This window comes from Acipenser ruthenus, chromosome 4, assembly GCF_902713425.1.
Source record: "Acipenser ruthenus chromosome 4, fAciRut3.2 maternal haplotype, whole genome shotgun sequence".
Taxonomy (NCBI): Eukaryota; Metazoa; Chordata; class Actinopteri; order Acipenseriformes; family Acipenseridae; genus Acipenser; species Acipenser ruthenus.
In genome coordinates this window covers 19,963,465-19,976,951 of record NC_081192.1, presented here as the reverse complement: position 1 = coordinate 19,976,951, position 13,487 = coordinate 19,963,465, and the positions used below count along the sequence as shown (strand labels likewise).

At 37.9% G+C, this 13,487-nt stretch overlaps 1 protein-coding gene across 5 annotated transcripts in view; it reads left to right on the top strand.

Moving 5' to 3' along the window:
- The window catches only part of LOC117399687 (protein FAM110B-like), a 61,681-nt gene that overhangs the window by 33,524 nt on the left and 14,670 nt on the right, over nt 1–13,487 (top strand). For 3 of the 5 annotated variants that reach the window (XM_033999017.3, XM_059022171.1, XM_033999018.3), the window contains exon 2: nt 1,790–1,883. The exons of the other annotated variants lie outside the window; for them this stretch is intronic. The gene's annotated coding sequence lies outside the window, so the exon portion shown is untranslated. The remainder of the gene's footprint in view (nt 1–1,789; nt 1,884–13,487) is intronic. 5 annotated transcript variants of the gene reach the window in all.

Genomic DNA, 13,487 nt, shown 5'->3' with positions numbered 1-13,487 from the left:
TTTAAACATGATTCATGCTTTTTTTTTTTTTTTTTTTTCCAAAATCCACTGTTTTACCTGGACAGACACCCAGCCGGGCCTTATTGTTTATGTGTGTGTGATATATATATATCACACACACATACACAATAAAGGGGGGGGGGGAGACACATAACAACACACATCTTACTAAAATACAAAATAAAATAACTCCTTCTATAATGCAAATATAGTGAAGCAAAAATGTAACTCTGTGAATTCACCATGTAATAAACGCTATATTTTTTAAACTATAAATAGCCTGGCTAAGCGGTGGTCATGAGTTCAGTTCGAAGCGACAGACAAGCAAACCAAGTGCGAGAAGGAGAACAGGTCGGGCGAGGGGAACAGGGAATGGGCTCGCTCCAGGTTCGGCTGCTGGAGCGGGGCTGAAGTGAAGCTGAAGCGTCTCGTCTCCTGGAGAAAGCTACAGCTCCTTTCGAAGCAAAAAAGTAAATACATTAGGAAAGAGAACCACGTAATAGGCCTAATATTCATTTAATTATAAAACAAATGCTGAATAAGATGTCTGTGTTATAAAGTGCCAGTGCAGCTTTTCTTCAGTTAAGATACTGTATCAAATGGGAGAGACAGAAATGGAAGTTAGACTGAGAAGTTGTTTATAGTTTGAACAACACCGGTACTGTATTTACTGTAGAAATATTGCATGAATCACTAGTGGTGCATTATAACTGAGAGCCTTATAGCGAAGGAGCACTTTGTATCTGTGTGTGTGTGTGTGTGTGTATATATATATATATATATATATATATATATATATATATATATATATATTCGTAACCGACCGGCACTCACGGTCGTTCGTTTGCCCCTTTAAAAGCAGACCCAGGACACAGGAAATGTGTTGGAGCACTGACTATACAGGCAGGTCCCTGACTAGCTCGCAGGACGGCTAAGCCGTTTACCTGCCAAACAAACACACCAAACCACACAGGTTTAACACAAAAACAAAAAAGGTTTTTACACTACCTTTTCTTTGTATGCTTGAGCACACTGTCAAGCGGGCTTCTAAACACACCAGCAGCCCTGAACAGACTGGCTGCTTCCTTTATATACCCTGCACCTGGCTCTAATTTACAATGATCACCAGGTGCAGGGTATAATTACTAATAAAACAATTAGCAAAAATATCCATACGCACATGTTTTATGCAGGGAGGATATTAACCCCCTCCCTGCTGTGTTACTATATATATATATATATATATATATATATATATATATATATATATATATATATATATAGATGGATAGATGGATGGATAGATTTTTTTGTACAATAGAGTGCAGTACCTATGTTAGAATCCTAGACAGCTCCAGACTTCCTGTGTGACCTTGGGGCCTTTCCATTTGGTCCTCTGTCTAGTGCCTCAGGAAACCCCATCTGTGAAACAGGTTAATAAGCCAGACATTATGGCTGATTATGGTGTTATTATGAGTCGATAATTCGAGCACAGGGGATTTACTCGATTTGTATTACCTGTCCTCAAATTAAAGACACCAATCCTATCGGTTTCAAACATTGTATTTATTTACAAAATATGTTGGTTATCTTTCTAACTTTTTATAGTACTGCCACAAAACAAACAATAAATAACTCATATGAACTTTTTCATTTCTCTTGCATAAACTAAATCTGTGTTAAATATCACAGGTGCAAACAGAATAGAAAACAACAGGATTAATATCCCTTTGTAAATATTTGCCAATATTTAAATGGCAAGTTTATGTTTATTGTGATTGGTTTCTAGGTGTCAGTCCCGCCAAAGAGCCCCAGGAAGTAAATGAGAAAAAGGAGACTGCAAACACCTGCTCTCAACCTGAGACGACCTGACACACACTCAGGTAAATACTATTATTCTGCCATACACCTTTTGAAAGTATGTATCAGTTGTGAAGTGAGCTTATAGCATAGGAGTCTCTGTAAAGTAGTGGTTAGGGCTCTGGACTCTTGACCGGAGGGTCGTGGGTTCAATCCCAGGTGGGGGACACTGCTGCTATACCCTTGAGCAAGGTACTTTACCTAGATTGCTCCAGTAAAAACCCAACTGTATAAATGGGTAATTATGTGTAATTTTTTTTTAGCATCTGCTAAGAAATAAATAAATAAATAAATAAATAAATAAATAAATAAATAAATAAAATAAAAAAACAACACATTTCTGCATTAATTACCAACACACACCTGCTTCGTGTCATTTCTAGTATCATGGACAGCATGCCACCTAATTTGGTAACTGCTGGGCTAATCAATACCGTGACTAGCTTTTGAATATCTTCGTATTTTAAGGTATATTAAAACAAATCATCCACAGAGCCCACATTCTATGTCCGTCTTATGTCGTCCATGTCCTACTTAAGTTGTATTGATAACTGAAGTTATTTAAAGTATTTAAAGCCTGTTTGCTACAGCAGTGTTTGATATACACTATACTGTATGAGTCTATGATTAATCTCTGTAGAAACACAGCTATGGAATTACAGTAATACAGTACAACCTCACTTCAACTCTGAACACATTCCTGCTGAGCCCTATTCTACTGTGTGGCATAGGAAAAATGACAGTTAATACTCAATGACTCTAATACTTCATGCTACTTGCACTGGATAAGTATTCACTACAGGACTTCCCTTAACCAAACCTTTTGTGTAATCCAGAGATTTCTGTCCTGTATTTACAGTCCATCTCCCTTGATGCCCTTGTTCCTTTGAGTTGCTACGTGCTTGGGTCTATTTTGTTATACTGTAGCTGCTGTTGCTTGTAGACTGGCCTGGCTTCACTGCAGTGGCTGGCTGAGTTTTACCTCTGCAGTGCTGCATAGACTGATGTGCCTCCCAAGCTGCTTGCTAACTGAGGTGTTGGCTGTGTTGCTTTCAGATCTAATATTTGTATCCGCTGCTTAGTCTGGTCTAGCTGATTCCCATAACTGGATATCATTCCAACTGGAGGCCTGGCCACGTGGCAGAAAATAGGATTTTTCTTTGCAGATTGACTGCTTTTCATCATGGCTATCAGCAGGAGAGAAGCGGTGTTTCCTGTACAGCCACAGGCAGGATTCTCCCCAGGACTTTTCAGCTGGGCGGGCCGCCCGGCAAAGTGGCTGTCGTCGCCCGGCTGAAAAAACCTGTCTTGCAGATGCTACTGTGCCTGATTGTGCCTGAAGGATTGACTGTGCTTCTAGAAGACTAGATCAGTTGCGCATTACTGGATGAAAAAAAATCTTGGAACCACATGACAGCTGTGTTACATCTTGACACAACATTTAACCAGTCAGAGAGTTGAAGGAGCGGGTTTTTTGTGTTAAGCACTTTGAGAGGCTAAAACGTTAAAAATGACTGCTAAAAAAATAACCAATTATTTTCAAAGGAAGAATAGTGAGAATGAATGCAGGGAGTCAAAATAAACCAGCGATCGGCGCAATCCACCGCCTAATACTATGTTTGCGCCGGCTACTTTATAAAAAAAATATTAAGATTATTTTGGGGTGTTATCATTAAGTCCATTTTCTGTCGTATTATTGTACTGTAAAGTGATATATAGTACATAATAGCTATACATATGCACCAAAAAAAAAAAAAAAAAGCATATTCGTTTTGTTGTGATATTGTAACAATATGTACCCAGGTGCTTGTGAGAGATATTGGGGGTTCATTTATAGAGGCTGTACGCCTTTAAGAAGAAAGGCATAATGGGATATCAGCTGTTGTCAGCTGATACATAGATGCTTAAGTGCAGAGGTGCTGGATTATTACACTCCTGTTTCATGCAACCGTTATGATGGAGACCGAACCGTGTGTGAGTACTGTGTGTAAAAAAAAAAAAAAAAAAAAAAATGGTTAAAATGAACAGTTGCATTCAAAAAATGTTGAACAGTGAAAAACAAAAATGACGTCCATCAACAAAATGCCCTGACAAACTTAACAAGAAAACAATTTAAATGAAGCAATAAGCTCAATAATTAAGTGAAAAGGTTACCGTTTTATATATTTTTGTGAGCTCCAATAAACCTACGTTATCTTTTCCCAGTCAAATCGTATGAGTATTTCACAAAGGAGTGAGCAAGCATTTCACAAAGGGGTGCACAGAGTGCATGCAATACACCAGGTGCAAATTATTTTCAGAAAATGACTGTATGTTTCAAATTGTTTTAACTAAAGGCCCCAGCTCTGCACATTAATTATGAGCCAAGGCTTAATGAAGTGGTCATGCTGATCGCAGTTGTGTCTGGCAGCCAGTTCTAGTTGCCTTCTTTAGTAACATCCCACAACTTAGTAACAACTGGATTTGGCCGATACAACCATCATCAGTACCTACGATTTTCTTCACAAATTAGAAATTCGAATTACAGTACATTTCCTCCCCGCAGCAATTCTCCATAGCAGCTCAGGAGAACTGAAGGTCAATGAACACAAAGTCCAGCCCTGCAGGTGCCTGCTTGAGCAACATTAATATTACTAAACTAAGAAGTAACTAACATGTTTTATAGGATCATTTTAGCCTTTGTTCTTTCTTGCCAGTTTTATTCCTTTCAGAAAAACTGGGGCAAATCTTTGCAACCGTATCAAAATAGTGGGTGAGCCTTCTTTGGCAAGGCTGCAAAGAACATCACAGGTGTAGAATCGGTGTCAAATTATGATTAATAAGGATTTTTATGATACCACACATGGCAGAGTAAATTACATTATTCCGTGATAAGGATACAGCCCTGAATTGACTCCCATCTCTACCAAAAAAGAAAAAGAAAATCACTAGTTGTGTTTGGGTCCCTGTCCCTCCTTTTTTATTGTATCTTTGATTGCTGAGATTTTGCTGTTTGTAGCTTATGAAATAAAATATTACTTCATTTTGTTTACGTTAAATCAGGGTGCGAAATAACCCTTTTTGAACTTAAACATCAAAACAGGTTATACAATGAGATGATTTTTTGAGTTTCCAAGGAAAATGCTGTTGCTATAATTATAAGCAACGCTTCAGATAAGCTGCATACTGGATGTTTTACACATTGAAAATATATGAATTACATATGATATTTAAATTTAATGCATAGCAATTTTGCTGCACAGCTTGAGTTTGTATATTATCAAGCTTCTTCTGCTTTGTTGAGTCCAGGCGTCTCCATGGTCAATTGTGACTATACTGCATGCAGCAGCTAGAAAATGGATCATAGAAATACTGATACAGCTAATTGTAGCCTGCCTGGGAATTGTCAGAAACATGTGACCAATAAGTCTGGGTTTTCAATTAAAACAAAATAAAACAAAAAAAACATGTTTGAATTCACTCTCTTGCAATGCGTTTTTGTAAATAGTGAATAAGCAACTGGATTCTTGATCCTTAGAATTTCTCTGTGCCGTCTTGGTCCCCCTCAACCTAACCTACCAATTATGTACCAACCACATTTTTGTAAGGTAAATCTATATAATAAATACAATATTCAGAGTTTGGGATGCTTTATATTACTATAGCAAGGCGGTCAATAAGGAATGCAATATTATAGTTTATTTTATTTGTATTCATGCAGTATCGGTACAGTTTTTAAAAATATGTTGTTGGAATTTTTTGTTGGTTTGTTTTGAATTTTTTAGGTAGCATGTCTGTCAACTAGAAAAGCAAGAGCACAAGAGACTGAGAAAGGAACACTATAAAATCTGTAACAGCCTACTATTAGTGGGATGAGACTCGATGAACACAGTCGCTAACTACATTGAGAGTAGCAACTTCCTAGGCTATAATATTCTTAAGGCAGCACTAAATGGCTGCGAAAAAGACTGTTGGATTTTTTCAGGTAAGGAAAGGGAGGTTTTTATTGGAAGATCAGGTTTTTTTTACAGTAACATTACAGTTAAAATGGAAGGCTGTAGTTAATGCAAAAACCGTATAAGTTAGCATTAAGTATGTACAGTATTGATTGGAAGGACTTCAAGGTAATGTTGCATTTTACTCACCCAAAATATATTTTATTCACAGTGCCAAAATTTATAAGAATTACATTACGCAAAAAAGTGAAATTAAATGTGTTCATTATTTATTAACAATTTGTAAATAAATTTCACCCCAGGGCTGCATTGAACTTACACTGTTCAATTTAAATAGTGGGATAATGATTTACAGTAAACTGTGTGGTTTAAAATAATTCATTATAGTATATTGACATTTTAAAGTCTATTCAACAGTTTAGTCTGAAATATGACTTCTAGTGTCTTTTTCAAAAAAGCTGGCAAAGATTATTTCCGATGATTGATGTTTCCTGTTATCCAACAATAGGCATTTTCCAAGGGGAAGCTGCTTTGCTGTAGCAATAGCTAAAGTAATGAGGGTTTAAAAAAGAAACTGGTAATTGTTTTAGTAAGCCTACCTGTTTTCCTGTAATATATATTTAGCAATTTTATATGACCTTTAATATATAAAATATGCCCCTGACTGTCACCATCTTTACTGTAATTATCTTTCAAGGGCAACATACGGTAAAAGAAAGGAACGTACAGTGCAATAAATTCATTTTCATTGTCTGAATCTTTCATTTGTCTGAAAATTAGATTTTCTTTGCAATGTCTTTTGTAATTGCTGTCAAGTAATGCTTATCTTTATGGAGCATGTGATCACATATATACTTCAAAGAAGGAGGCTGAAAACTAGCCTGGTTTTGAAGGAAGTGTATATTAAATAGTGTTAGCTGGAAAGCTGATGATTTGATTGCAAAGGATTGTTAAGATGTGTTCACAATGGGGAAGGGAAGGCTAATGTCATTTTAAATGACATTGTATTTCTTTTTTGGTTCCATTTTGCAGTTAATAAGGTCTCATGTTTGTACATAATATTCTTAAAACTCACAGGTGTATAGGGATATAATCAATGGCAGATGAAAAGGACAGTTTATGCAAATTAGCAGGTCACTTGGCTGTCTGCAGCAAATGCAGGAAATGATCTTGCATTGTTAATAAAGCCTGTTGTCAGGGCAACCTTTTTGCTAGCTTGCAGAACCCTTTGGCTTGTTTCAGTGACGTTAATTCTCTACTGCCATACAAAGAACACATTAATGACCCTGTGCCAGATTAATTTGGGGGTACTGCAGCAATACACACACTGTACATTGTTTGAAAATGTGGAAATGTCATATTAAGAAACTTAAACTGTATTTTAATTAATTTAGTGAGGCATGTAGCAATCTGTTAAATACTGTGCTGAGGTTAAAAGTCTGCTCTTACGGTTTGCTCTTATGGAAAGTATAGGGATGCAGGTGGCCTATTATCCACTGTACTGTAATGATAAGGTATGACTTATTAACTCTAGTAGGATCAAAAATGATGCTATAATTACACTTTCTGTAATGAAATCTGTTTTATAATTATTTCATTGTCCTTTTATTGGGATATATAACTTAAATAAATTGGCATTTTCAACCCACCCTAATAAGGAGAAGTGAAAAATCTAGGTCAAAGCACCTTAAAAAGTTCAAATAACCAAATTACTTCATACTTTGAGAGATTCAGACAGAATTACTGTGGTATTTCATCATGTTATCCTCCCTGAAAAATCAGCTTCAGTGTGAGTACAGTTAAATGCGTGGGGAATCTTGCCTCTCCAGCACTGAAGATTGAACGGAAATTCCTGAGAATATTTCCAGTAACTAATGAAGTCTTCCAAGTATACAAATACAATTGCAGACCACAAATAGCACAATACTCTTTTTAAATAGCAAACAAAATCTGCACTGTTACATATTATATATTTCTTACAATTCTTACAAAGGTGCCTAACCCTAACCCTAACCCTAACTCTAACCTAAAGAGATGGAGTATGTAGATCTGCACCAGTTCATATGACTTGAATGGGATAGATAGATAGACATGGTCACACAGAAGAATATGTAAAACAACAATGCATCAGATAACACTCTTTCTCTTTGTTTTACTGAATACTAGCGCTGTGTTCGAAGGTTCGCTCGCTAGCCAGGAATTCGAAGGTAGTTCTGAACCTTCGACGGTTCGTCAGGTTGCATTCATGTACTGTATATTTTTTTTCTTTATCCTTCTCAGTTAACAGAAACCGTTTGACAATGTGTTTAATACTATAAATCACACATTAAATGTCACTCACATGCAAAATTCGATCTTTTGATTTATATAATGCATATTACTAAAACAAAAGTTGTTATATTAAAATCCACTACCAAATCATTATACGTAGCAACTCCATATGGCGCAGCTGCCGTGTATTAGAGCAGGGTATATTATGCCAAAGCACTGGATAGCAGTTGTAGTGCTTCAGTAAAATATGTACTGAATACCTAGTGTACAAGACATTGTAAGAGAAGTGCTGTGGTAGTATAAGTATGAAACACTAACACTAATCTATTTTAATTTTGAAAACTGAGTACTGTCTCCAGCTCATGATATCCAGGGCAGAACTTTAATTTTTTCATTTGCCATCTCGACAGCAAAGTGTTATATAGTGTAAACTGTATTGAAAGAACTGTCTTTTTTATGTTAAATGTTCATATGGCCAAAAAAAGTTGAATGCAAACTGTGCAAGCGACTCGTATCATAGGCACAACCAATCTCCGGGATCACTTGATAAGCCGCACGTAAGTTCATAGAATTATTATTAGAATTTTTATTTGTATTGGTAGTAGTATTAAAGTAGTAAAATGTCACTGACTGATAATCTGCTTGGTATGGTGACTGTTAAATAAAACTTTGTTTTGCCTAAGTCAGCTGCAGTTCTTACTGTATATATCGCAACAATTTGTATTTAAATTACAACAAGATTACTGTTCTATATAACGTATTTTTAAACTACATGTGAATGTTTTAGTCATAATAGGATTTTCAATCAAATATAAACTAGTAGCTAATATCGAAGGTTCGAATTTTCCTTCAGTAATGTGTTCCGAACTTTTGAAGGTCAAAATGTACCTTTCGTTACAGCCCTACTGAATACACATAGGCTCAGAAAAATTTCATGCCCAATTTTTACATAAAAACATAGGAAATTCAAGAACGAGAAAAGGCCATTCGGCCCGCCTATGCTTGCACGCTTTGATGCCAGCGTGGTCCGTTAGCACTCGAGAGGAAAAACAAAAAAACCCTAACCAGGTTAGTAGGGGAAGTGAAAGCTCTGGGAATCCTTGGCTAGACGGAGTGCCCTTCCTCCAGGCGGCTAGCTAAAGCTCTTATTGTGGTCACAGATAGGGTACTACACTATTGTTCATGACAGTATCCGATAGTCTGTGCTTCAACAACTCTGTCCGGCAGATTGTTCCAATGGCTCACCAGCCTTTCTGTGAAAAAGCTCCTTCTCCCCTCTGTTAATATACCCTTCAGCTTCCACCTGTAGCCCCTGGTTCTGTTCTGGCTTGTATTTCTCTTAGGGGCTTGTATTTCTGTCTGCACCTGTCTAACTTTGGTCCCAATGGTCCTTTCATTAATTTGAGGCTTGCATCCAGGATGAATTGATCTCATCTGGGAAATTACACCAACAGCAACCACCCTACTGAATCATCCTGTGCCAACCATCTAGGTTTTTGTTTACCAGAACATACTTTAGAATCAATAGCATTTTTTGAAGAAAAAAAAAACAAAACTATTCAACATGACTTTGAAGAAAATGTAACTGGTTATAGTTACAGTAATTCAAGAATGTTATCTGCAGTATGCTGAGTTCTGCTGTGTTACAGTGGTTACAGTAACAAATAGTTCAAGGAAAGTTTCCATCAGGTTACATTTACTTTTGTATTTTTTTTTTTGGTTTGGTTAAGTATAATTTGAAGATCCATCTATCGAATCCACTTGTTCCCTCCTCTGATGCCATTTTCTAGCAAGATGATTTGACAAGCGCGTGGTTTAACGTTTTACATGCACTGTTAAAATACTTTCTAATTTCCATGTTATATTAGTAGAGCCCCGTGAAATTATTTTTATTATATATATATTTTTTATTTTTCACAAATTTCGTATTTATTTCAGATATACATTAATAAATCAAATAGATCAATAATAGTACAGTATACGTCATGTGATAGCCTATAGGCGTATTTCGGGGGACGAGATCCGGGGCTCCACCCTACTTTCCCTGTCAATCTTCTCCTATTTTCTATTTAAGTCTGAATCTCACACAGCTTGCTGTCTAGCGTTTTCAGTTTGTTTTCTCATCTAGTGTTTTCGCTTTCTAGCAATCTCTCAGACGCCATCAAACATGCTTAAACTTTCTCCCTTTACTAATGTCTAAACTTCGTCTTCTCGTTCTCTTGTCCGACTCAGATGATTTAGAACAATTTTCCTACCTGCTCCGAAGATTTCTCATCCTTCAGCTTCTTTTTCTGTCTGCAGCAGCTGCATCGCCAGTTAAGCCTGTGCAGCAGGTAAACAAATAATTTCACTCTACCCATTCTTTCGTCCAAAAATCACAGATTAATCAATCTTGTTTGTCTAGTATGTCCTTTTTTCCTCCTTTCATAAATGTTATGCATTGGCACGTGAACTATTGTTTGTCCCACAGGTGTGGGGTTATGCAGGGATCCGGGGGTCCAACCTTTAGGGGTAAGTGAAGCTCACTTCACCGACCTCTATGGCCATCGCCATCCGCTCCTCCGCCGAGGGGGGGTTCTCACCGCGTGAGTCAGAGGGGACCCCTGGCCACACACGCTATCCTTTAGCAGCTCCTGCTCTTTATCAAACTGAGACTGGGCTCTATTTCCAGCTCCCTATTTGATCATTCCTTTTCCAGGTTCTTCAGCGTAAGAGCCTATTCCTACATGACTGCCGCTCCGCAGAGCCTGTCATGCACTCCGTCAAGCCAATCTATCTTATGTGTTTTCTGGTTCCCGAGGCTGCTGAATAGTCTGCCATCGAGACTGCTCTCTCCTCTGGCCAAGAAGGCTCCCGCCAGCCCTTTGCTGATGATGTCTTTCCCTCGGAGTTCCATGCCAACATCACCTTAGACACCGTTGCTCGTGAAACATCAGCAAGTTGAGCTGTCTTGGTCACTGAAGCTCCTGCCAAACGCGCCCCAACAATCACCCCTCTTTCAAAGTCACTGAGGTCTCCTCTTGCAGCCATGCTAGCCATAATTATAGGCAACCAGGCCTGTCCAGCATTTTTATACATGACCCTAAACATGCTGGGATGTTATTTGCTTAATTAACGCATGAGCCACACCTGTGTGGAAGCCCTTGCTTTCAATATACTTGGTGTCCCTCATTTACCCAGGTGTTTCCATTTTTTTTGTCCACTACCTGTGCAGTCCCCCCTCTTTCATTAACTGCCTACTTAAAGTAAATAATGCCCATGCCCTCTATAAAAATACAATAAGATCATATATATATATATATATATGTGTGTGTGTGTGTGTTTACACTGCCCTACTATTGTGGGGCTAATAATTGCACATACAGCAACCTATCCATTTAAAAAATAGAAACAATAGGAATTGTATTTCAAGCTTGGGGAGGTATACAAGTATATAACAGTATATTTGCTCCAGTGCAAAGTTTGGACCACGTGAAATAAAACAAAGAATTTGCATACTGTAACGGGGGAGATCTGTGTTGACTATCTGGCACATGCGTGGTACTGCAGGAAGAGGGCAGCAGTCTCGTAAGATCCGCCTGTCAGTCATGGCGATGACACGGAGAGGTGGGGAAGAGGGTGTGTTGGCTTTCCCTCTCTCTGAGTGGCTGAGAGACAGGCCTTGGGAGATTGCTCAGCCCATAAGAACTGCGCAACTTGGTTATATACAGTGATGCTGGCAGAAGACACCAGTGTAAAACAAGGACCAGGCAAGCCCAGCTGAGGGAGACAGTCTGCCTTAAAATAATTTAAAAATTCAAAGAAATAATTACGTACCCGAGGGGACGTGTGTAGGTATACGGGGAACTCTGGCCACCCCAGTGTATAGAAATATCTGAGCGTAGGTCGGGGGCCCGTACTGACCGGCTTAGCGGCAGTGGGGGCACTGCGTAAGCAGCACCTTTTATTTTGTAGTTTTATTACTGTGTTTTATTTTCCATTTTCATTTCGCCTTTTGTTTTCATTATTATTTTGAGCACCTGTGTGTGCGCCAGTGTTTTTACTGTTTACCAGTATTGGTATTCCTGTGGTCCTGTGTACCGTCGTCGGTACTCAGGCCATAGACAACATTGTCCTCTGTGGGCTAAAAGAAAAACATCAAAAATAATAAAACTGGGCACCAGTGCGGTGTTTTCAAATAAACTTCTGTCTCCTGTGTGTGTCAGTGAATTGCCCACCACCCTTCCACACATACTAATACAAAATATAAGCAAACAAGCCATATTTTCCCCAAAAGGAATAAACAGCTAATGCTTAATGACGGTATCTTTTGACTCGCATTCCAGCCGACAGTGGCAAAATCTGCTCATCATTATTTTGTCAGTGTTTAGGTTTAGGCATTTTAGAAACAAGCGTCTCTTTTCCATCACAATTTTAATTCCCAAACGACTCGCTCTAAATTATACATCTGCGCAAGGGCTAGTTAGAGCTTCTGTTTCCCTTCAGATCGTATCTATGGGAACGGCTGAGCCTTGGCAACTATGATTGCAAGTATTTATTTAAAGTGTTTTTTGTATACACTTCCCAAATTTAAAAATGTAATTCTATTGTAGCGCTCTGTGCAGTTGTGTTTCTGTACTGTAATTTCCGCTGTAATTGTGTTCTCCTCCCGCTCTGTATTTTCCGCTGCTGATTTGTTTACCTGTGTCTGTGTAATCCTAGCCTGCGTATGGACATCTGCTATGTCTCCCCTGTGATTGGCTGTTGTCTGTCTGTCCTCATTGGCTATTGTTTGTCTGAGCCCATTGGTCCTAGTGTGCGGCTGAAGGCCAATGGGATGTGCGGCCAATAAGGGGGTTGGGCTAATGTTAAAAGTAGGCATTGTGGTGTTGCTAGTCTTGTAACAAGGGCTGCCAGATTTGGTGGTTTTCCAGCCAAAATTGGCTTGTTTTTAAAACATCTAGTGGGTAAATATTGTCTTTGCCGGTTTGGCTATTTTTGGGCTATTTTTACCGTACATGTTTTTTTTTTCTATTCCTTTTGATTATGAGGTCATCATCAGTGCAGGACTTCAATCACCACAGTACCCTGCATACTATACCATGCCCTTAATTTATTTTATTATTATTTTTATTTATTTATTTTTTTAAATTTGTAACAAATTTAAGAACTGAGTCAGTACAAATATAATTAGAATGTATTATTTTATTTATTGTTTTATAGACTATACACCAACAGTTCAGGACAATTTCATTTTACTATAAATAAAATAAATCGTGGATCGCATTTGATCTCATCAGATAAGAAACAGCAGTGCTTGTACTGTAAATTGTGAGAAAAGAACAAACAAAGCCCATACATAAATAAATAAATCATTTATAACATTACTTCCCTGTGTTATTTTTTTTATTTTAAATAAATATGTAGCATTTCCCTTATGCA